This window comes from Caretta caretta, chromosome 25 (genome assembly GCF_965140235.1).
Source record: "Caretta caretta isolate rCarCar2 chromosome 25, rCarCar1.hap1, whole genome shotgun sequence".
In the NCBI taxonomy this organism is placed as follows: domain Eukaryota; kingdom Metazoa; phylum Chordata; order Testudines; family Cheloniidae; genus Caretta; species Caretta caretta.
In genome coordinates this window covers 16,865,028-16,889,431 of record NC_134230.1, presented here as the reverse complement: position 1 = coordinate 16,889,431, position 24,404 = coordinate 16,865,028, and the positions used below count along the sequence as shown (strand labels likewise).

General features: G+C 53.8%; 1 protein-coding gene across 3 annotated transcripts in view; it reads right to left on the bottom strand.

The window, feature by feature from the left end:
* Positions 1-23,372, bottom strand: part of KCNN1 (potassium calcium-activated channel subfamily N member 1) — a 72,739-nt gene extending 49,367 nt beyond the window's left edge. The window contains exons 1-2 of one of the 3 annotated variants that reach the window (XM_048830738.2): positions 22,936-23,372; positions 2,813-2,942 (exon numbers count right to left, since the gene is read on the bottom strand). The gene's annotated coding sequence lies outside the window, so the exon portion shown is untranslated. Of the gene's footprint in view, positions 1-1,661; positions 1,731-2,812; positions 2,943-8,875; positions 8,961-22,935 lie in introns of those variants that run through there. The other 2 variants (XM_048830737.2, XM_048830739.2) reach the window with 2 other exon arrangements.
* Positions 23,373-24,404: the final 1,032 nt, after the last annotated feature.

Below are 24,404 nucleotides of genomic sequence, written 5' to 3'. Positions count from 1 at the left end.
GGACCGTTCAGTCTCAGAGAAGGACAAAACCCTGCGCTGAATTTGTAGCCACTTTCAAGAATCCCTCTCCCTCCCCCAAATTCAGCATCACATCCTTCAGCTCAGAAAGAAGCAGGGCTCAGCACCCAGACCTGATGGACGAGCCCACCCCCAATACCCTCTGCAAGGCCAGGACTTCACTTCCACAAGATGATGTGGGGAGGGAAGAAGGCAAAGTTTGAGCCTGTCATCAAAATGTTCTAAACCCAGCAGTTCAGGCCAGGGGGGACCCCGACAGTTCTATGGGATTCCAGCAGCCTCATTAGGTTTTCGGGGGTGGGAAAGAAACATATCCAGGTTTCCTATGAAGGTATATATCTATCCCCCCTTCCTAACCACACAGAAAGGAATCAGGTATTTAACACAACCCCGGTACCTACATTTTCCTTGGTGAGTCCCAGGCTCTTCAGACAAAGATCTGCTAGCAGTCAAGCATCATTAAAATGCCCCCCCCCCCTTGATTGGGTCCATTGGGTTTTCTCTCTCCCCACTTCACTAATCTCTCCTCTGCCAGCTGCAATTAGCTGGACTCGGAGAGCAGGGCTGCTCGCAAATCCTCCCTCCCCCCGTCCAGTGGTGCATTGTGTGAGCTTTACAAACCAAACACACACACACACACACACACACCAGGGGGACCAAACTGCACTGCACAATGACACTGGGCGAGGAGGAGCTAAGAGGAGCACGGGGGAAAAGTGCACAGTCCCCAGAGAAAACACACACACACACACACACACACACAGAGTCGCTAGAACACACACACACATCACACACACACACACACTAGAAAACACACACAGAGAGTGACTAGAACACACAAACACAAACACACACACAGAGTGACTAGAACACACAAACACACACACACTCGAAAACACACACACAGAGAGTGACTAGAACACACAAACACACACATACACTAGAAAACACACAGAGAGAGTGACTAGAACACACAAACACACACACACACTCGAAAACACACACACACACACACACACAGAGTGAGTAGAACACACACACACACAGAGTCGCTAGAACACACACACACTCGAAAACACACACACACACAGAGTGACTAGAACACACAAACACACACACACTCGAAAACACACACACACACAGAGAGTCGCTAGAACACACACACACTCGAAAACACACACACACACACAGAGTGAGTAGAACACACACACACACAGAGTCGCTAGAACACACACACACTCGAAAACACACACACACACAGAGTGACTAGAACACACAAACACACACACACTCGAAAACACACACACACACAGAGTGACTAGAACACACAAACACACACACACTCGAAAACACACACACAGAGAGTGACTAGAACACACAAACACACACACACACTAGAAAACACACAGAGAGAGTGACTAGAACACACAAACACACACACACACTCGAAAACACACACACACACACACACACAGAGTGAGTAGAACACACACACACACAGAGTCGCTAGAACACACACACACTCGAAAACACACACACACACAGAGTGACTAGAACACACAAACACACACACACTCGAAAACACACACACACACAGAGTGAGTCGAACACACACACACCCACCCCCCCACGCACGCCCCTACCTGCTGCTCTGGGGGGCTCTGGGACCCGCAGCGCCGCGACGCGCAGGAGCCGCCGGCGCCGGGGAAGTTTGCGAGCCGCTGGCGCGGCCGCGGGCTCGGAGCTCGCCGCCCCGCCTCGCCCCGGGCTCGCTGCTGGCCGCGGCAGCGCTGCGGTTCGGGCTCCAGCCGGCGCGGCGGTTTGCTCTCCCCGGGCGGCAGGCGCAGCGGCGGCAAAGGCGGGCGGGGGACGCGCCGCGCGGGGCCCCGCGGCTGAGCGGGGGGCTGCCGCACGCGAGCCCGCTCCTCCGCTCCGCAGCCGGGCTGCGCACCCCGCGGGAGGCGGCAGCCGCCCGGGGCGGGGGGCGGCTTGGCTGCGCAGCGGCGGCGGCGGGGGCGCCCCCCCGGGTCGTGGGCTCGCGGGGGCAGGGGCTGGGCTGCGGGGCTGCGGCGGGGAAGCGCTGCCGGCGGCGGGTGCCCCGCGGCGGGCTGGTGGCGCAGGGCGGCGGGCGAGCGCTCGCCGGGGCTCCGGCGCCGGACAGATCCCGGCCGCCGCGGGGGCTGGCGGCGGGGCGAGCCGCCGCGCTGCTGCGGGTGGTGCTGAAGGACAGCTCCCTGCCAGCGCCGCGGCATGGCCGGCCCGCCCCGCTCGCGCTGCCGCGGCTCCCCGGGGCGCTGGGGGAGCCCGGGCGGCCCGCCTGATTGGTGGGCTCGGCCAGAACGACCCGCATGACGCACCCCCACCCTGCTCCCTCCTCCCCTTCTGAGGCTCAGAGCCACGCCCACATTGGCAGGGGGAAATGTTCCCTGCCCATGGCCGGGGGGTGTGTGTGTGTGTGGGGGGGGGGTGCGTGTGTCTGAGCTGCCCCCCCACAACCCTGCAGCTGCAAGGACAGGGCAGCCCAGATGGAACCAGCCCAGTCCCAGAGAGCAGCCTGGGGGAGCCCTTCCTGGCCCCTTCACCCCACCCATCATCTCAGTGCTCCCCCCCTCCCCCCAGCTCCTTGGGCAGGTGAAGCAGGCAGGGACCTCAGGGCCCGCCTTGCCCTCTGCTCAGGAAAAGGGAGCCCCTCTATTGAAACCGAAACAGAAACGCACCCCAGAGGAGACCAATGGATCTTAAGGAGCCCCAACCTCTGCACACCGCAGCCTGGCCTTGGCCTCCTGCGCCTTACCTGCTCCGTGCCAAGGGGGCCCGGCTGGAATCAGCCCCTTGCTTTTAGCACACCCGGGGCCTGTCTGCGGCGGTTCTAGCGAGGGCTCTTGCTCTGTCTGTCTCCTGGGGACATTGGGTTCCCTAAACACCTGGGGGGAGAGCAAACAGAAGCCGTCAATGTGGAAGAGCTACAACAGACTCACGCAAACAGCCAGCCCAGAGCTACCCACAATGTCACACTAAAGATATGACTTGATACCAGTGTAGGTAAACTGGTGCAACTTTGGGGCCTTGTCTACACTAGAAAGTTGAATCACTTTAACTTTCCCTGTATACTTAAAGCGGTACAACCTGCCCTAGTGTGGATGTAGTTATACTGACTTGTACTAGGATAGCTATTCCCACATGGCAAGGGGCATAAGGGTTACTGACCGAAGGCACCTTTATACCAATGTAACTGCGTCCACATTAGGGATCAGACTGGTATAAATCATCAGTAAAAATCACTCCCAACCTGCCATGGTTCTACTGGTACAGAATCTGTGTGCAGAGCCACTGAATGCAGCATCATAGGGTTAGACACATCCTGTAAGGCTCATGTTTGGTGGGACTTTGTGGCCCAAGTGTTCTCTGGAATAATTAGTAGCACCTTGAAAGAGAAACTGAAAAACTTTTTACGTGACAAGACGGGAGTTTAAGATTCTGTTTTTCTCTTGCAATAATTAATGACTCAAATTTAAAGGCCAGATGGCCCATTATGATCAGCTAATCTGACTTCCTGCCTAACACAGGGCACAAAATTTCAGCCTGTCATTCCTGCACCATGTGGCTGAGTTGGAGCATGTCTTTTCGAAAGATTCAATCTTCATTTAAAAGGGTATAAGTGGTGGAAGTCCTCTACTTACGGGGCAAGGAGAGCTAATTATGGATGAGATCCAGAAGGCTGAGAGGTTTAATGCGTATGGTGCTTCAGATTTCACTGAAAAGGTTAATGGTGACCAGATACTCAACACAAGTAATATTAACAAGGAGGAAAGACCACAAGTGGAAATGGGTTAAAGAATATAGATAAATGAGACGTATTCAAGTCAGCAGGTCCAGATGAATTTCACCGTAGGATACTTAAGGAACTAGCTGAAGCAATCTTGGAACCATTAGCAATTATCTTTGCGACCCCTTGGAGGACAGATGAGGTCCCAGGGGACTGGAGAAGGACAAACATTGCACTTATCTTTAAAATAGGGAACAAAGAGGAACCCGAGAATTATAGACCAGCCATCTTAACTTTGATACCTGGAAAGATACTGGGATAAATTAGAAAGCAATCAGTTTGTAAGCACCTAGAAGATAATGGGGTTCTAAGGAAAAAATCATGCCAAACCAAACCAATTTCCTTCTTTGATGGATTACTGGCCTAGTGGATGGCGGGGGGAGTAGGAGACGTGATATCTCTTGATTCTAGTCAGGCTTTTGACACAGTCCCACATGACAGTCTCATAAACAAACTAGGGAAATATGGTCTAGATGAAAACAGAAGATGGGTCCACAAGTGGTTGAAAGAATGTACTGAGAGAGTAATTATCAATGGTTCACCGAGTGGGGTACCACAGGGATCAGTCCTGGGTCCAGATCTATTCAATATTTTCATTAATAACTTGGATCATTGAGTGGAGAGTATGCTTATAACATTTGCAGATGACACCAAGCTAGGAGGGGTTGGCAAGCACTTTGGAGGACAGGATTAGAATTCAAATGACCTTGACAATGTGGAGAATTGGTCTGAAATCATCAAGATGAAAATCAATACAGACAAATGTAAAGTACTACACACAAGTAGGAAAAATCAAATGTACAACTACAAAATGGGGAATAACTGGCGAGGTGACAATACAACTGAAAAGGGTCTGGATCACAAAGTGGATCACAAACTGAATGAGAGTCAGCAATGTGATGCAGTGATCATTGTGGGGTGTATCGGCAGGCGTGGCATATGTAAGACACGGGAGGTAATTGTCCTGCTCTACTCAGCCCTGGTGAGGCCTCAGCTGGAGCACTGCGTTTGGTTCTGGGCATCACACCTTCAGAAAGATGGGGACAAACTGGAGAGAGTCCAGAGGAGAGCTACTAAAATGATCGAAGGGTTAGAAACCCTGAGCTCGGAGGAAACCATTTAAAAGCTGGGTATGTGCATTCCTGAGAAGAGAAGGGGAGGGGTCTGATAAGACTCTTCAGCTCTATTAAGGGCTGTTATAAAGAGGACAGCGAGCAATTGTTCTCCCTGTCCAGAGAAGATCGGGATAAATCTGCAGCAAGGAAGATTTAACTTAGATATTAGGACAACCTTTCTAACTCTCAGGGTAGTTAAGCTCTGGAACATCACTGGAGGTTTTTAAGAACAGGTTGGACAAACACCTGCTAAGGCTGGTCTAGGTGTACTTGGTCCTGCCTCGGTACAGAGGGCTGGACTTGATGATCTGTCAGGGTCCCTTCCAACTCTACATTTCTGCGATTCTGTGGAGAATCCACCCATCCCTAGGTAAGTCGTTCCAATGCTTAATTCCCCTCCTTGTTAAAAACCAGGTTCTTATTTCAACCATTCTTTCCTCGCTCACACTAGTGGAAATCAGGAATGATTCCACTGCAGCATATAAGGTTATACCAGTATAAAACTGGTGTAAGCAAGAGGATCAGGACCATTGGTTTTGGTCTGGATCTATGTATGTTGCACCATCAAAGGCCTTAGTAAATAAAATAAAGATGAGACCAGTTAGTTTCCCCTGGAATCACTTTTTTTAATAAAATACTGCAAATTCTGGACAATTTAGCCTCAAGTTTGAAAACTTCCCCCAAGCGTACAAACAAACACAATGCAAATTTGTAACAAAACCCCCAAACCAGATACACCTAGGATGACTGAGAGGGGGTGCTAGGAATACTTGGGGGCATGAGGCATAAAGGGGTGCTAGGAATATTTTGCATGGCCCTGGCCATCTTGAGGAAGGATGGAGTTGTGAAGGCCCAGCATGAGGAGCCAGGAACCTGGATTCTATTCAGCTGGGACATGCCAGGGGAGTGGGAGAATACCCTGCCTGACGTGTGGCTTTCCTAGGGCACACCTGCTGTGTCTGATCATTTGGCCCAGACCAAGGGGTGCAGCTGCCTTCTCGAATGATAGCGTGTTTCCCTTCCTCGTAAAGCGAAAGCACCTGGGCTGGGGGCGGGGGCTGGGGGGCACTGTTCTCTGGGGCAGAGGCAATGCCATGAACAAGCAGCCTGCTATTCCGTCCCAGGTGAGAGCAGCACCGTCAGAACAGAAGAGGATATTTTACTACCTGTGGAGGGCAAGCACCCAGCCACTGAGTATTATATATGGGGATGCTGGCAAGGCTCCAGAGCCAGATCATTTTCTCTCCATTGTGCCAAATTTATTGCACAAAAATGGTCTCCAATTTCTTTTTAATATTTTGATGGGGAGGAAAAATGACACTGGCAGACTGGCTAGGAAGGACACGTCCTTAGAGCAGGACTCACCCAGCCAGAGAGGGGAGGCCTGATCCCTCATCGCTCCAAGCCTTGGCCACCCATTGATACCCAGGCTAAGAAGGTGCAAACTGCTCCCAGATCAGAGTGGTCACGCTCCCTTTGCACTGGTGCAAACAATTGCATGATGTGCAAGGGCAGCGGGGAAACAGGCCTCAATCTCTGAGAAGGTTTGGATTCACGTTAATTAAAAGCAGGACCTTTAAGAAGTGTGGGGCACGTTTGCCTTGCAAATGCACACGATTGCTGGATGGATTGCAGCAGGGCCTAGAGGCTCCAATTAGCCGCCACACCCCCAGACCCTCCCCAGTGGTCGGTGCTGTACACACAGGCAATGAAAGGCAGTCCCCTGCCCCGTCTCCCCACAAAGAGTTTGCCATCTGGTCTGTTCTCACTGCAGGGTTAACTCCACTCAGGTGTTAGCCCAGCCCAAGTGAGAGCAGCCTCCTGCTGAAATAACACTGGGATTGCACAGAGAGGCTGTGTCAGCCGCTGATGCATTGTGCTCACTTGAGCTGTAGCTTGGACCCCATGCCCGGCCGGCCAACTGCTGGTAAAAGCACCACCGTGCTGGAGTGAAGGGTTTGGTTTGTGTGTGGACGGGACTCGAGCTGGAGCTGGAACCTGAGCTCACTCCGCAGTGAAGACAAGCCCTAGGTGAATCACACGGCACAACGGGGGTGTGGGTGGGGGGAGGGTGCACCGCAGAGATGGGGAGGAGGGAGGGTGACAGGGACACTGCTCTCACTAAGCGCAGTGGCTCCCGCTTTGAATCTGCCTGTCCCCATCACTCCTGCCGCTCGCTTTGGGGCATCCACCTGTTATGCTTCCCGATTCACTCAGGCCTTGTCTTCCCACTGTCCAGCATCACTGGCCAGGACTTCCTGCGTTCTATTCATTAGCAGGGACGATCCACAAGACATCACACCCCTCCGCCTCCACTCTGCATCCCACCGAGCTGCCCCATCTTCACTCTGGCCTGGACATGCCTCAGGAGGAGGAGCTGGAGAGAACCAGCCATCAGTGACGGAGAGGGACAACCCAGGGCTGGTGAGAGGAGCTGTCTCCCCTCTCCAGCACCAATTGCTCAGTGAGCGAGTCCTGGAGGGCAGGGCAGAGAGGGGATACACGGGGAGGGGGGGAGCCTGGTAGGTCCCACCGCCCCCAGCCAAGATCAGGGCTTTAGCTCCCAGGGCTGCGCTTTCTTAAGGCTCCTGTGTGGGGCTGGGGAGGGGAGCTAACGCAGCATAGCCTCCAAAGCGCAGAGCCCTGATGCCTCAACACACAATGGACTGGAGTCCTTGGGGAGCCACCTGGGCCTGAGACAGGCAGTGGCTCAGGATGGGGGCGGGGGGAGGGGAGAGGAAACCCAGACCTAGCTCACCCATAACCCAAAGGGACGGGGGAAAGGGGAGCAAGGCTGGAGAATCCAAAGCCTGTTAACCCTTCTCGTGAGAATGGGCATGTGGGCTGCCCTGGATGTCAGGAGCCAGGGCAGCACTGGTGGGGAGCTGGCCCCATTTCCCAGGGCGTTCCTATGAGTGGCCCATAGGGTGCTGGGACCCTAGTGGGCTCAAGTGGAAGGAGCAGGATAGCACTGGGAGTCAGGACTCCTCCGTTCTACATGTAGATCAGAGGGGAGTGTTACCTAATGCTTAGAGCAGCTGGTGGGGGTTGGGAGCCAGGACTCCTGTGTTCCATTCCCAGCTGGGAGCGGCAGCATGTCTAATGGTGAAAGCCAGGGATAGTGTGGGGCCTTAATGCTCCCTCCAGGTTTGGCTCTTAAGTGCCCGCGTTGGTTTCTAATCCAATCGCTGGCACCATGTTTTAATTATTATCTGGTTTCTGAGGATGACAGAGGTTGCAGGTTTCACACTGTCCACAAGGCCCCCAGTCTGGGCTGGAGAACTTACATTAGTCTTGGCCTCATTACTTTCCAGCCGTTGGAACTGGGCAGGTAAGGGGTAAATGAGAATCGGCTTATCCCTCCCTTCCCCCTTCCACGTCCCTGCCTGTGTCATTCTCCCGGCCCATCGGGCACGGGGACAGAAGGCGAAGGCACCAGGAAGCTGGCAGCTCTATTAACGGGCAGGTTTGTCCCTGCGCTGCTACTCGCCCACCTGACTGCTCCCCAGGGGAGCGCAGAAGAAACCCAAGGAAGAGCCACGATCCCCAGAATTACTTGGTTCTAGTGCAGCTCAGCTGAGGCTCCCCGAGACATCCTGCCGGCGGACTTTATACCCAGCTCTTCTCTGGGCTCTTTCCTGAGCGCTTTGCCAACCTCCACAGATCCTCATAACCCACCCACCCACCCCCCAACAAACATGGTGTCATCTTCTGGCTGGGGCAAGCAAAGGCCCAGGAGCAATTTGTTCAAGGTCACGTGTGAGTCAAAGAAGCCAGGTGTCCTGACTCCCAGTCCCACCAAACACTAACCACTAGGCAATATTCCCCAACAGCAATGGGAATAGAACCCAGGAGTTCTGACTCCCAGTTCCCTGCTCTAATAACCAGACACCACTCCCAGCTTTTCATATGTTACCTGCGATTTCATTTCTCTCTAGCTTGCAATCCTCAGGAAGCTGCTCCTCCAGCCGCTGGAAACACCCCAAACCAGCTTCTCTCCCATTTCGTACATTGCCAGTGGCCACCCTCACCACAGCAACGGATCCTCCGACCACAGCGGTGGAGACACAGGAGCAAGAGGCGTTTCAGATGCATCAAGGCTGGAGCAGCTTTTGGGGTCAGCGCTTCCTGTGGGCTCCCAAATTAGGTCAGGGAGAGCGCAGTGCCGCATCTCCGAGTGGTCCTCTGAGATGGATCCAAGTAAATATTTTATTAACCATCACTTAGCTGACGTTTCACGAGTAGGTTATATTGCTGTCATCATAAATGGGCTTTATTAAATCTTTCAGCCTGTCAGGACATCAATACAAATATCTCCACCAGGGAAAACGTATTGCCCGGCCATATAATGACAGTTGATGAAAATGTCCGGCCTGGCACCTCTGGGGTTTACGGGGCTTGAACGCTCCAGAGTCTGGACAAAAAGAATTACTACTGTGATCCAGCCCCACTCACATCCCTGCCATGATGACCCCTCCGAAAACCAGCAACCCCGCTCCATCCAGCATGCACATCCTCCCACTCACCAACCACCCAGCCAGGTCTACCCTAGGTAACCTCTCCACTCACTCCTCAACCCAACTCTCCTTGCCATGAGAATCCCCCTCCAAAACCTACCTCTAGCCCCAGCCCCTGCAACCCGGCTCAGCCCATGATGAACACTTTCCCAGCCCCCCATAACCCAGCCCTACCCGTCCTGTGTAGCGCCCTCCCCCACAACCAAGATAGTCCTGCTCTGGGAACCCCTTCTCCAGCACAGCTATATCCACTGTAGTAAGCTGCCTTCTCCAAACCCCAGTTCAAGCAGCCACAAGGTTCTGTCCTGCTTTAGCGCATGGGATACAGAGGCCCCTCCTTGTACCAACAGTGTTACCCAGGGTGCAAAAGATCTACCTGGAGCCATAAGGATGAGAGCTGCAGCCCCTAGAGCATGAAAATCCCTTGGCAGTAACAATGCAGATACGAATGGTCCATCTAGCCCAGTGGCCAGGGACAGATGCTTCAGAGGGAATGAACAGAACAGGCACTTATCAAGTGATCCATCCTGTGTTGTCCACTCCCAGCTTCTGGCAAACAGAAGTTTAGGGACACCTGGACAATCCCTGACCAGCTTGGATAATAGCCATTGGTGGACTCATCCTCCATGAATTTAGCTAATTCTTTTTTGAACCATTATATTTTTGGTCTTCACAACATCCCCTGGCAATGAGTTCCACAGGTTGACTGTGCGTTGTGTGAAGAAGTGCTTCTTTGTGTTTATTTTAAACCTGTTGCCTATTGATTTCATGGGGTGACCCCCGGCTCTTGTGAAGGGGTAAATAACATGTCCTTATTCACTTTCTCCAAGCCAGTCATGACTTTATAGTCCTGTGTCATAGCCCCCCTTAGTTATCTCTTTTTTAAGCTCAGTAGTGCCAGCATTTTAAATCTCAGTTTATACGGAAGCTGTTCCATACCCTTAATCATTTTTGTTGCCCTTCTCTGTACCTTTTCCAAGCCTAATATACCCTTTTGGAGATGGGGTGACCAGAATGGCAGGCAGTATTCAAGGTGTGGGTGTACCACAAATTTCGATAGTGGCCTTATATTTTCTCTTTTCTCTATTCCTTCCCTAATGGCGCCTTCCGTTCTGGTCGCTTTTTGGACGGCTGCTGCAGAGTGAGCAGATGTCTTCAGAGAACTCTCCACGATGGCTCCAGGATCTTTTTTTGAGTGATAACAGCTCATTTAGACCTCTCGTTGTTTGTGTACGGTTGGGATGACGTTTTCCCATGTGCATTACTTTGCACCTATCGACACTGAATTTCATCTGCCGTTTTGTTGCCCAGTCACCCAGTTTAGTGAGATCCCTTTGTAACTCTTCACAGCCAGCTCGAGATTTAACTCTCCAACGTAATTTTGTACCATCTGCAAACTTTGCCACCTCCCTGTTCACCCCTTTTCCAGACCCTTCATGACCATGTTGAACAACACCAATCTTGTACCAGGCAGGGACATTCTATCCTCTTAGCTGCATTATCTAATACAGAGGCTGCCTGGCTAATACATCATCTTAATAGACATTGAGATAGAACATTCTTCCATGCAGAGAGCCCAGTTCAGTGTCACAAACCCTCTACTGAAAAAAATCCCTTCCTCTGAACCGGAAATGCGGCCTCCTCTGGGGTGCAGCTGTGCAGTGGTTTGGGATCAGAAGCACTTTGCACAGAGGGGATGTGGGATCTTGAACAAGCACCATCATATGTGGTGGCACCTGCCACGACACGGCTGAAGGATTGACTCATAAGGAACAACCTCCCTTCCATGTCTTGGCCAGCCTCAACCCTGCTTAGCTTGCAAAGGCTGACAAGAGACCAGCCCTCTGCAGTTACTTTGCTTCTTGCAACAGAGGGTAAGACAACGCTTTTCGCACCTGCCCTGAGTTTAGTTCCCAGCAGCTCTTTCTTAAATAAGGCTTTGGGCACTGGAAGAAAATTGAAAAAAATGTGCCAAAGGCCAGAGGGGTTCCCAGCCTCCCCGTTGGAAGGATGCTATTTTCTTAAATGACCAAGGACAAAAACTCTCTCTCTTTGTTAATAGCAAAATACGTCAGCACCGTGAAGTCAGGGTTAATGACAGCCAACAGCCAGGCTCAGCAGGGAGCATGGTGCGAGAGCACAAACAATGATTTTATATATAAATATACAGCACCTAGAAATCACATCCGCCCAGTCTCACAGAACCCCAGTGCTCACCTCGCTCAGACAATTAATTGCTCCTTCCCGGGCACCCGCTCACACCCCCGTCCATAGATGTTAAGGGTGGAAGGGACCATTAGATCACCTGCTCCGGCCTCTGGTGCAGCCCAGACCAGAGACTTGTCATCCCTGGAGGGAGCCCAACGACATGGGTCTGACTAAAGCATCTTCCAGAGAGGCCACCCAGGCTGGAGCTGAGGACATCAATAGCAGGGACATCATTTGCTATGGGGCAAAAGGGGCAGTTGCCCCCCTCAAGGCTTGGTTGCCTTCCCCCTCTCCGCCGCCCCAGACTTTCCATAGGTCTGTGTGCTCCATTATGTTTTCCACTTTTGGCATACACCGCAGCCAGACTTGGTAGAATATAATACAACCCCATACCATGGGCTATGTGATGACACAACTTTGTGTCTCCCCATCCTTGGCACCCACACTGGTGTGAAATGACATCCCTGATCAAGAGATGGAGAATCTGCCACTTCCCTTGGTCTACCCCCTCCCAGAGGGGGTGCATGGGGTGGTCACATGCTCCCCCCTTTAAATTGCCCCCCCACCAGCATCAAGAGTTATGTGTTATCTCCTATTAGAAACCAGAGCCAAACAGAGGGGAACTGACGTGGCCAGCAGTGACCCAGCAGAAGGTGTTGCCCAGTCCCCAGTAACATTATTATTAATCATTATCTTAAATCATCTATTTGGTGACAGACAAGCTGCCCCCCTCCCCCATGGGGCTAGGCTCTGCACAAACACATCAAATCATGGGGGAACGTTCTGACCTACCCCAGTAGGTCAGACTGAGGATTGCACCCTCAGCAAGTTTGCAGATGACACTAAATTGGGAGGAGAGGTAGATACGCTGGAGAGTAGGGATTAGGATACAGAGGGACCTAGACAAATTAGAGGATTGGGCCAAAAGAAATCTGATGAGGTTCAACAAGGACAAGTGTAGAGTCCTGCACTTGGGACGGAAGAATCCCATGCACCTCTACAGACTAGGGACCGAATGGCTAGGCAGCAGTTCTGCAGAGAAGGACCTAGGGGTGACAGTGGACGAGAAGCTGGATATGAGTCAACAGTGTGCCCTTGTTGCCAAGAAGGCTAATGGCATTTTGGGATGTATAAGTAGGGGCATTGCCAGCAGATCGAGGGACGTGATCGTTCCCCTCTATTTGACATTGGTGAGGCCTCATCTGGAGTGCTGTGTCCAGTTTTGGGCCCCACACTACAAGAAGGATGTGGAAAAATTGGAAAACGTCCAGCGGAGAGCAACAAAAATGATTAGGGGACTGGAACACATGACTTATGAGAAGAGGCTGAGAGAACTGGGATTGTTTAATCTGCAGAAGAAAAGAATGAGGGGGGATTTGATAGTTGCTTTCAGCTACCTGAAAGGGGGTTCTAAAGAGGATGGATCTAGACTGTTCTCAGTGGTAGCTGATAGAACAAGGAGTAATGGTTTCAAGTTTCAGTGGGGGAGGTTTAGGTTGGATATTAGGAAAAACTTTTTCACTAAGAGGTTCATGAAGCACTGGAATGGGTTACCTAGGGAGGTGGTGGAATCTCCATCCTTAGAGGTTTTTAAGGTCAGGCTTGACAAAGCCCTGGCTGGGATGATTTAGTTGGGGTTGGTCCTGCTTTGAGCAGGGGGTTGGACTAGATGACCTCCTGAAGTCCCTTCCAACCATGATATTCTATTATGATTCTGTCCCTAACCTCCCCAAGGAAGTAGTGGATGGGGAGGGACCTCTTGGGTCCCAATGAGGCCGGCATCCCAGAGATGCTTTTCACCCCACACATCTAGTGTGGTAGAGAAGATAAGAGGATCTGGGCAGGAGGGGGCTGTGACAGGAGATGGACAAAGGCTCCCATTTCTCCTTCCCTCTCCCCCCCATCTCTTCATCTGGTGAGACCCATCTGGCAGCCCCACGTGCTGGAGAGGGGACCTTTGCTCCCCTACACAAGCCCTTGCTGACTGTCAGTTGCAGTGATGCACCCTGGTCAGGCTCAGGAAGAGGCTGGGGAGGATGGAGATTTCCAGAGCACGTGCTGGTTTCCAACCCCAGGGTGGGCACTGAAAGGTCATAGGCTTTAAATAGGAGCATGCTGGGGAAGGAATCCTCGTTAGTGCCTGTCTGACTAGCAGAGAGAGAATGCTTCATGTGGTCACACACACCCCTAGGGCTCACCCAGCTCCCAGATCAGCTGGAGAAGGATCAGTCACCTGTGGGCATGGCCTGCACTCGGCAGGGTATCATAGATGATCCAATCCAAGAGAACGGGACCCTGGCCCAATGCACAGAGATCCAATGGAAGAGGATGCCCACGGCCTTCAGGGCCAGGCACCTTCCCCTGGCCATAATCCCTGAGACTGGATTCGCCTCTATTGCCCCTTGGCTGGAGTGCAGTTACCCCTGATTTACACCAGCCTCAGCCAGAGCAGGAGAGGGGCCAGTGAATTGTTCTTTTGGGGTCCAAAACCCTTTTTCATGTGCAAACATTTCGGCGGATTCAATTCCCCTGGCAGATTTTTCACCCTTCCTTATTCCACAGAGATTCAGCAGAAAGAAAAGAAAGAAAGAAAGAAAGAAAGAAAGAAAGAAAGAAAGAAAGAAAGAAAGAAAGAAAATAGAGCTGGGAATAAATAGACACACAATGATCTAGGGAAGTAGACAGACAGACAGACAAAGAGGAAGAAGAAAGACAAGGAAAGAGACAGGGTGCGCTCAGCTGTCGGGAGGTTTTTCCTGTGCAGGGAGGCAGAGGTTTCTCACAAGGGCTTGGCGATTGCTGCATGGGAAGGCTGGGGAAAAGCAGCTGAACCGGAGCGCGCTGCCGAGGGAACCTCCTGCCCGCCTCCCCCCGCGCCGCCCACGCACAGACAGCGTCTATTATTTGCCAGGGAGCACGAGTAAATGATGCACCCTCCTCTTGGGTTTTCCAGAGCTGGGATTCGGAGGCAGCTCCTGAAGGGGCAGGAGGGTGAGTGTGTGCAGGGGACCCCCGGGGCCACCCCGCTCGCTGGCGTCACCCCTGGAGATGGAGGCCCAGAGCAGCGTTGGGACAGCCCAGGCAGGGGGAGTGGCAAATGCAGAGTGAGGACTGCCTGCCCCGCACAGGGCCGCTCTGCCCCCAAACACGGGCTGCATGGCAAAGTCTGCACGTGCTGCCGGGGGCGGATCCGGTTCCTTCCCCCTGTCACGAACAACGGGGGCTAAAACGCAGGGGGCAGCCGGGGCCAGGCATTCATTTCAGTAAAGGCTTTTCAACCGCTGCCAGGCCAGACAACAAGGGGGGGCTTCTGGTGAGCTCCCAGCTCCTCAATTATATTTAGGTGCCCAACTCCCACTGAGTTCTAGGATTTCAAGGGGTGTTAAGCCCCTAAAAACCTTCAAGGACGTTGGGCCAAGGTCCCAGGCTGAGACGCAGAATGCCTCGGTGATTGCTCAGACGGCGGCTGTGTCCCACCCCAGAGGTGGCTGCACTTCCTGTGGCCCGTGGGAACCGCACATGGGGTAGCCTGCAGTAAAATCTGACTCATGGTCTGCTAAGCCCTTGGGGACCCTAGATATTGCCATTACAACCCCCCAGAGAAGAGCACGCTCCAGCCTTCTGATTGGCTGGCAGCCGAAGAGGAGTGGCGCTCTCGCTGGCGGCTCCATCCACTGCCCGCCAGCTGGGGCTCCCCTGGCTGCGGGTGGATTTGGCTGGGAAGCTGCCGGCTGGCCTGGCTGCTCGGCTGCTGGGAAACGGGGCGTTGCTGATGGAGGCCGGGTCAATCGCACGGCACGTAATTGCCTCCAACGCAGAGGCAACTGGAGCGAGCGGGGTCCTGCTCCATTGCCCTGCCACATGCGTTCATATCCCCAGGCTGACCTCACAAGCCTGAACTCGGGGGGGCTCCTGATCTGGACCCCGTCTCTGCCTCTCATTCCCCCTTCCCACGGTGAGGGCAGTTCGCTCTTTCCCTTCGGCCAGGCTCCATTCTGAGTCAGGCCTGTTGCTCCCACCCACGCCAGTCAGTTAAACATAACGGGTGGGGGGGTTAGCCACCCACCGCCGCATCTGGTACCTTCCGACACCTCTGAGGCACCGTGCCTGAGGGTCACAGCTCGTTCCTGCTACTATTATTTGCATTACAGTAAATCTAGAGGCCTCATCTGAGATCAGGGCCTCCTTGTGTCCGGTGCTGCATAGCCTGCGAAACGCTGTCTCTGCCCCAGAGGGGATGCAATCTGAATAAAGCAAAGGAAGAACTGTTCCCAACGTCTTACCGATGGGGAAACTGAGGCCCAGAGAGATTCAGTGACTTGACCAAGGTCACACAAAGGATCGGTAGCAGAGCTGGGAACCGAACACAGGTCCCCTGATGCCAAGCCCAGCAGGGTCATGGCAAGGCTGTTACCTTGGCTGCGTTTAGGGTAACAGCTGGATCCCAGAGGGCACACCCCTGCTGGGAAGAGAATCCAGAAGCAGGGAACACTCTGTCTCACCTGGAATAGGGGGACCCACTGGCCAGCCTCACCAGCTCCAGCCGGATTGTGGCATTGGAGGAAGAAGGAGCTGGCTTACCACCCACGAAACCTAGCCAGAGGCCCGTCCAGCCTGTTCTTAAAACCTTCCAATGACGGGATTCCACACCCTCCCTTCAGAGCTTAACAAACCTTGCAGTTGTTTTTCCTAATATCTAACCTAAATCTCCCTCTCTGCAGATTAAGCCCATTGCTCCTTATCCTACATGGAGAACTGATCACCAGACTAAACCTGCCCCCCCCCCCCTTTTTAACCTTTCCTCACCGGTCAGGATTTCTAACCCTTTGATCACTTTTGTTGCTCTCCTCCGGACTCTCTCCAATTTGTCCACATCTGTCCTAATGGGCGGCGCCCAGATGTGGACACAGGACCCCGGCTGAGGCCTCACCCAGTGCCGAGCAGAGCAGGACAGTGACCTCCCGTGTCTTTTACATATGACACTCCTGAGAGGAGTCTTTTCTGCAACTGCATCACGTTGTCGATTCATGCTCAGTATGACCTCCTGCAACCCAAGACTCTTTTCAGCAGCGCTTCCACCCAGCCAGGTCTTCCTCCGTTCGATTTTCCCTTCCAAATTGAGGTACTCTGCATTCCTCTTTACTGAATTTCATCTTGTTGATTTCAGACTAATTCTCCAAATTGTCCAGGTCATTTGAATTCTAATCCTGTCCTCCAAAGTGCTTCCAACCCCTCCCAGCTTGGTGCCATCTGCAGATTTCATAGCATACTCTCCATTTGATTATCCAAGTCATTGATGAAAATATTGACTAGTACCAGACCCAGGACAGACCCCTGCAGGACCCCACTAGACACGCCCTCCCAATTTGACAGCGAACCATTGATAACGCCGCTCTGAGTACGATCTTTCAACCAGTTCTGCACTTACCTTACAGTCATTTCACCTAGAGCACACTTCCCTTGCTTATGGGACTGTCATGTGGGACTGTGTCAAAAGCCTGACTAGAATCAAGAGATATCCCATCTCCTGCTCCCCCCAAACCCCGGGAGAGAGGCAGTGGGGATGATCTTTCATGGGCTAAGTCTGTGCCCAGAAAGGGAATAAAAAAGCAGGCCAGCCTACCACAGTACCCGCACTGGTTGTGCACTTGGCAGCTTGCAAGGTGGCAGCTAGGCTGGTGGACGGATGGGAGACCATGACACCGGTGCATCAGCAGGGGATACTGTGAGCCAGCTCTGAGCTAATAAACAAGCTGCTTTTGTCTTATTCTTCCCCCCCTAAACTCCCCTGTGGTGATTTTAACTGGACACGGCGAGCCCCCCAGCATAGCCCAAGCTGCATCGCCACGAACTCGCACAGCTGCTGTGCTTCACCCCAGAGGTGGCTGCATGTCACAGCGGCGCAGCAAAGAGATCCGCGGCCTGTGCTGTTTGTCCAGCGCTCTGGAGGAGCGGAGCGTTTCTGGGCTGGGGGAAGGGACCCAGCACCGATAGGGTTAAACAATCCCGCAGGCGCTGTTGTCAAATGCTGGCTGATGTGCAAATCCAAAATATTCCCAGCCCTTGGTCGGGTGGAAAATAGCCCTCGCCCCTCGGGGAGCTCTGGGGTCCGACAGGGCAGCTGCTGCAGAGGCTGCAGCTAAAAATAGACTCGGGCGCGGTCAAAAGGTTCAGTGCGGGTGATTTATTTATTACTTTGACTATTTCTTGCCTAGGAAAGGAGTGCAGGCTCCCAGGGGGCGGGGCAGTGGGGGGGGGGGGGAAAGCACATGGGCGGGAGGGGGTAAAGGCAGGCAGCATGGGAACTCAGGGTCAGGATGGCTGCCCTGTAGAATTTCATGGGCCTGCTAGACAGGGGGAGGTGGGATGGATGTGAGGGGTGGGGCTGCAGGGCTGAGCTGGCGTGCGACGGGAAGTGTCCTGTCTCTGTCTGGGCTCCCACTCATGGAGAGTGTTTGAAATTAACGGGCACTGTCCCAGAGAACTCACCCAAGCTCAGCAGCACCAGACCTGGCTGCCCCCCGAGTATTCACAGCCCGGGGTGGGGTCAGGTCCCAGTGTCATGAGCCACAAAAAGGATTTGAGGGCTGGAGAAAACGCCTGACTTCAAGAGCTCCAGCTGTTTGGCTTATCCAAAAAGCTCAAGAGACGACTTGATGACAGCGCAGAAGTACCTTATCAGGGAGAAAATCCCAGGTACTAAGAACTGTTTAACTTGCCAAGAAAGGCCGAACAAGATCTAATGGCTTCACATTAAAGCCAGACAAATTCCAATTAGAAATAACGCCCAGATTTCTAATGGCGAAGGTGATTAACGGCTGGGTCAAACTCCCAGGGAAGTGTCCATTCTCCATCCCATGCTGTCTTCAAATCCAGACTGGAGCCTTTCCAGAAGATGCTTTAGCCAAACACAAGTCATTGGGCTCACTGTGGGGGCAGTGGGGGAAACTCTTGGGCCTGTTACATACAGGAGGTCAGATGAGATGATCTAATGGTCCCTGCTGGCCTGAAACTCTATGAATCCAGGAATGAATCTCTGAGATTGGCTTTAAAACTATAAGGTCAAAACCAATGTGTGTTGGGTTCTTTCAATTTGTCACCTGGTTTCAGGCTTTTCTCCACCGGGAGAGTTAGAAACTTGCTGTTCTTTATTAAACGGAAGCTGAGATTCTCATGTAACCACATGATTCCAGCTGCTGGGGCTTTAAGCACCAAATATTGCGAAAGCAGCTGCTGTGGGACAGGTGGTGGGGTCTAGTGGTTAAAGCAGGAAGGCTGGGAGTCAGAACTCCTTGCTTCTAGTCCCAGCTCTGGGAGAGGAGAGGTTTGTCATAGTTAAAGCAGGAGGGACTGGGAACCAGGATTCCTTTGGTCTATTCCCAGCTCTGCCACTGGCCTGCTGGGTGACCTTGGGCAAGTCACTTTCTCGCTCACTCTCTGCCTCAGTTTCCTTATCTGTAGAACAGCAGTGATGACACCGAGCTGCTTTGGAAGGCACCTGGAGATCTAGGGATGAGCAGTGCCGTGTGAGAGCTAGGAGTGCTGGCTGTTCCTGTGTCCGGGCCATGCCAGTCAGGGCCTAACCCTGCCATTCTGCAGAGGTCAGCGGGCTCTGTGCTTAGAGTAGGGTGACCAGATAGCAAATGTGAAAAATCAGGACGGGAGTGGGGAATAAATGGCACCTATAAAAGACAAAGCCTGAATATTGGGTCTGTCCCGATAAAACCAGGACACCAGGACATCTGGTCATCCTAGCTCGCAGGGCTGCGGGTCCCAGAGCTGAAACCCCACTGGATTGACTGAAACGTTTCTTTTAAAAACCCACTTTAAAGGGTATTCCACCTCAAATCCCTTTGCACTTCCCTGTGCTTAGCCCAGCTGCTCTGCAGCGCACCCAGCTCCGCTCACAACCGATGTAATGACAGGCTCCTTCCTGCTGCCAAGCTCCCGAGCTCCGTCGGCTGGCTGAGCTGCGTCTCTTTGTGCCAATAGAGAACACAGGGTCCTCGTAGCAATGACAAGGCCCTGGGCAGGACAGAGGAAGGGCTGGCATGCAGGGCAAGGAGATACTGAGCAGTGACATTCCAGAGCGGGCATGGGGAAGTTTAACTGTAGGATTGGGGGGTGCAGGGTCATTTTGGGGGGCCAGCATTAGGGGGTGCAGGGCTGTCTTGGGTTGCAGGATTGGGGCTGTGTTTTACTGGATGCAGGGCTGGGGTCAGGTTTGTTGGGGAAAATCTACCTCCTCACAAAAAGCCCTGGGAGGATCCCTTTAAGAGAAGCCACTGAACTGGTTGGAGCGTGTTCCACTGCCCTCTACAGGATGCAATCAGAACTGCTCGGTGGTGTGTCAGAGACCCTACACAGCACACAGTAAATGGGGATTCTCCTTTAGCTCAGGTGGGAGGGGCTGGCGTTCTGTGGAGAGGAAGATCTGAGTTCCAGCCCTGGAGTCACTGCAAAATTCCTAACATCTGCAGCATGCAGCGGTTTCAAGCCCAGCGCTCCCTAGAGGCTGGGGGGTTGTTAGAGCCTCCATGGCACCCTAAACATCAATTAAACCTCAGCATTTCTGTGGGGTAGGTGAGCCCTGCACCTAATTCACAGCTGAGGAAACTGAGGCATGGAAAGGAGAAGTGAATTGACCAAGGTCACATAGTGAGTCAGTGTCAGGCCTGGAAATAGAGGCCAGGAATCCCAAATCCCTTTCCTTCCCCTCCAACTAATGGACCAAACTTTCTCCAACAGCTGGGTCTAGAACTCAGGAGTTCTGACACTTCCCCCCTACCCCCCGGTCTAGACCAACGGCAGAGCTGCTCTTGCTGGAGTCCATTCTATTATTTGCGTAACAGCACCCGAGGCACAGCTAGTGTCTGGATTTGTCAAAAGGGAACAAAGGGAATTTAAGTAAATGTAGCCAATTCCAATATGGCACCAGACAACCAGACTTAATTACTTGTATTACAATAGCGTCTAGAAGCTCCAACCAAGATCAGGGCCCCTTGTGCCAGGTGCTGCCAGACACACAGTGAGAGACAGGCCCTGCCACAAAGAGCTCACAGCCTAAATAGACAAAGGGTGGGAGGGGAAACTGAGGCACAGAGAGGGGACGTGACTTGCCCCAGGTCACACAGCAGCTGGGCCTCCTGATTCCTAGCCCAGTGCCCTACCCACTAGACCACACTGTCTCCCAACAGCACCAGCGGAACAGAGAGCAGGGTGAATAAGGGATGTAAATGAGGAGTTAGGGGGCAGAGATGGGGGGGACCTAGGGCTGGAATAGCAGGAGAGCTGTGGGTTGGGATTATGGGGCATCGGCAGAGCTGCCTGCCAGGCCCAGGACAGGGCTGAGGCTCACTTGAAACAAGGAAAGCTGCAAACCCGTTGCCTCCGTGCCTCAGAGAGGCCCTTCCATGGCGCCCGCCTCATGCTGATCACGTCTCCCGAGCCACAGCTGCGGCTCTGATGAAAGTTTTTGAAAGGCCGGCTAATTAGCGGCGTGCTAGCCAGGCATGGCCCTTGCTCCCAGCCAGGCTGGAACAGCCCCCGTTGCTAGGCTGTCAGCTCCCCGCAGCCTGCCCGCTCCGCACGGGAACGTCCTTCCACATAGCAACTCCCAAAGGGCTAGGGAGCCCCAGAATCAAAAATACATGACGTGGGCCCCTCAGCTGCCTGGGCCCAGATCCCGACCCACTATGCAGGGGCTCTGGGCCTCTTAAAGGGGGACGATGGCCCCTCCAGAGAGCATGTATCAGGAGGGAACAGGAAAGCTGAATGTAGGCTCTTTGGGTTGAGTCAGGCTGGTAATTCAGAACAGAGCATAGCTCTGCTGTTGTCTCTTGAGCCCAGCCTGCACCCTCTGATCCCTGCTATCCTAGTCCTGGGGTCCCCCTCACAGATCTGATGATGCCTCTCTATCCTGACCCCCAGCCACCTGGGATCCCCCACCCGCCAGCTCTGCTGGTGCTCCTCAGTGCCAACTCACATCCTCCCCTGCCATTCCAGCGCTGACCAGGCTGAGACCCCCGCACTCATTCCACCACCAACCCAGTCTGCGGGGTGGGCGGGCAGCCCCTGTCGTTCCATGGCCCAGCCTTCAGAACAAAGCAACCCGAAAGGAAAATGCCCAGGGGAATCAGATCTCGAGTCCTTCAGCAACCTGCTCTACCCACCACGGCAGGCGGGGCGCAGCTGGGGGCTCATTGGGCCGGGCAAAGACGGAATCCCGCTTCTGATCCGTGGTGACAATGAGACCGGGGCAGCTCCTCAGCTGGTGCGAATTGGCTCAGGCTGCCCTGGAGCTGGGCTGACGGACGCCAGCTGGGGATGTGGCCCGATCTCTCCCCAGCCTGGCTGGCACGGCACCTCCTGAGCTTGCAGCTGATTACGGAGACATTTGTCGGTGCAAAGTGCAAGGCAAGCGTCCAGAGCCACCAGAGCCAACGCAGAGACAGAAATGCCCTGTAAACCCTGTGCCAGGACGGCCAGTCGGCACAGCCCAAGCATGGGAAGAAAACTCACTACAGGATTGGGGGAGGGGAGAGATTTTAAACCCATTCAGGAAATTTGGCACATTGAGTGGAGTGTGGAGAATTCAGAGCTGCTCCTACACGTACCTGTTCCCCCCGGGGTAGAATCCACCCTCAGCCCTGCTGCTGGCATGTTTCATGCCCATCTGGGTGCCACGCCTGCTCGTGCTGGCAAGTAGAACACACCTGCCCTAGCTTCAGGACATGCCAGTTGCCCCGTCACTGCAGGTAAAGCCCTGTTGCTTGCCCCATTTCAATACCGTGCCAACCAACTAATGCACCAGGGGATAATTTCAGGGGACAGGGCTGCATGGGCATGGGAAAAGCCCTGGATCATGGATTTAAACGCAACGCTTACAAGAGAGGCCAAACAGGGCAGCATCCAAATGGCATCTGCATTTTCCACCCACAATCGGATGCACTTTTCTTGATTGTCGGGACAATTAGATGCCTCCAATCCAACCCACCCTCAAACTCCAGCCCAGCCCAGGCCACCTGCTGTCGCCTAATCTGCAAACCCTGCCCCAAACCCAATCTTAGGGGAGAGATTTTCCTTCTGCCTTTGCCCAGCCAGCCAGAAACCATCTTCTGAATGCACAGCAAGCAGAAGAGCTTGGGGGTAGATGCCACTTACAAGCCCCCTCCCTCCGCACAGATCCCCGTAAAACGCTACCAGCGACAAAGGCATTCCTCTAAGCCCAATATTCCACCCGCCCGCTTACCTGCCAGCCACGGAGCTCAGTTCCGGGCCTTTGCTTTGAGCAAGGGGCCAAACCGCTTCCTGCTCGATGCCCAAAACGGGCCGAGGAGCATGCGGGGCTCACTTGCAATCTTGGCTGTGGGTCTCGTCAGGTGAGCGGCCAAGGGAAGACGTTCAAAAGTCGATTGGGTTGGAGCCGCTTTCAAGCCAGGGGTGGCTCAAAAACCCCGCTGCAGGTTTAGCGTCAGGATCCCGTTCGGAGCTGAAAGGGCGTGGGATCTTTCGGGTGAAGCGTGGGGATGCCCCCCAGTTCCCTCCCCGAAATGGAGGGCTTTCTCTGCTCTGGATGGTGACCTTGAGGCCTCCCCCAAATCCAGCCGGGCACGCTAGAGTGGGGTGGGGGAAGAGGTTATTTTTAGAAGAAGGAGTCACTCTCATCGCATCCTTATTGTTATTGGCTCGGGCCGACTGTTTCTGTGACCGGCTGCCAAATTCCGGCCTCGCCCCCAGCCCTGCGGCTCAGAGAGCGAGTGGCTTCGGGGGGAGAGCGGGGGCTGCACACAGCACAGAGGTGGAGGGGGCAGCAAATCCCTGTGCTTTGCAAACGGAGCAGAGCTGGAAGGGGCCTCTCTGTTCCCAGCTCCTGCAGGATGGTGCCACCCAGCCGGCCGGCTGGCTTTGAGTAGCCCAGAGCGTGGCCCCAGAGAGAGGGTTCTGCAGCCCGGCCCAGCCGATCTCCTGGGCTGGGTGTTTTGCCTGCACATCCCCTTCAAGTGCATCCCATGTGCCCCCACCACCGAAGACCACCACTCCCCCTTGGCGCTGACCCTTGTCTGACCATTCCCATCTCCTCCCCCACAGGGCCCACTCAGGCAAGCTGGACCTGTGCAGGTGTTCTATACCTTGACCTCCCCCCAGGTCAGCCCCTCCACCATATTTCTTGCCCTTCTCAGAACTCCCTCCGGTTTGTCAATATCCTTCTGGTCTCCAGGGGGCTGGGAGCATCCCAGGGCAGCCTGGGCCGAGCCACAGAGGGTGAAAGTCATTCTCACTTCCCTCCCCAAGAGACAACTGTTGGGCTGGGTGGGGAGCCAGACCCTATCCGTCCATGGGAGCCCCCATGGCCACACACCAGCCCGTTGGGGCCTCTACGGAACCGCAGCCCTTCCTAAGCAGGAGGGGATTGCAGAAAACTAGAGACACCGAGGCACGTCTACACTACAGACTTTGGCCAGCCATAGCTCGGTTGGTCAGGGTGCGTCTGTGACTGACAGAGCTGGGCCAGCAGGAGCCCCTAGTACAGACACAAGCTCCACCAGCAAAAGTGTGCTTCATGGGGCCTGGAATAAGCTATCCTGGCAAGAAGCTACGTCCACACTAGGAGTGCGTTTGCTAACCTAGCGTACTGGTATGGCTATGCCGGCAAAGCCTTCCAAGTGTAGCCCTGGCCAAAGATTTTGGCTTCTACACAACTCGTGTTCCAGCTTCAAC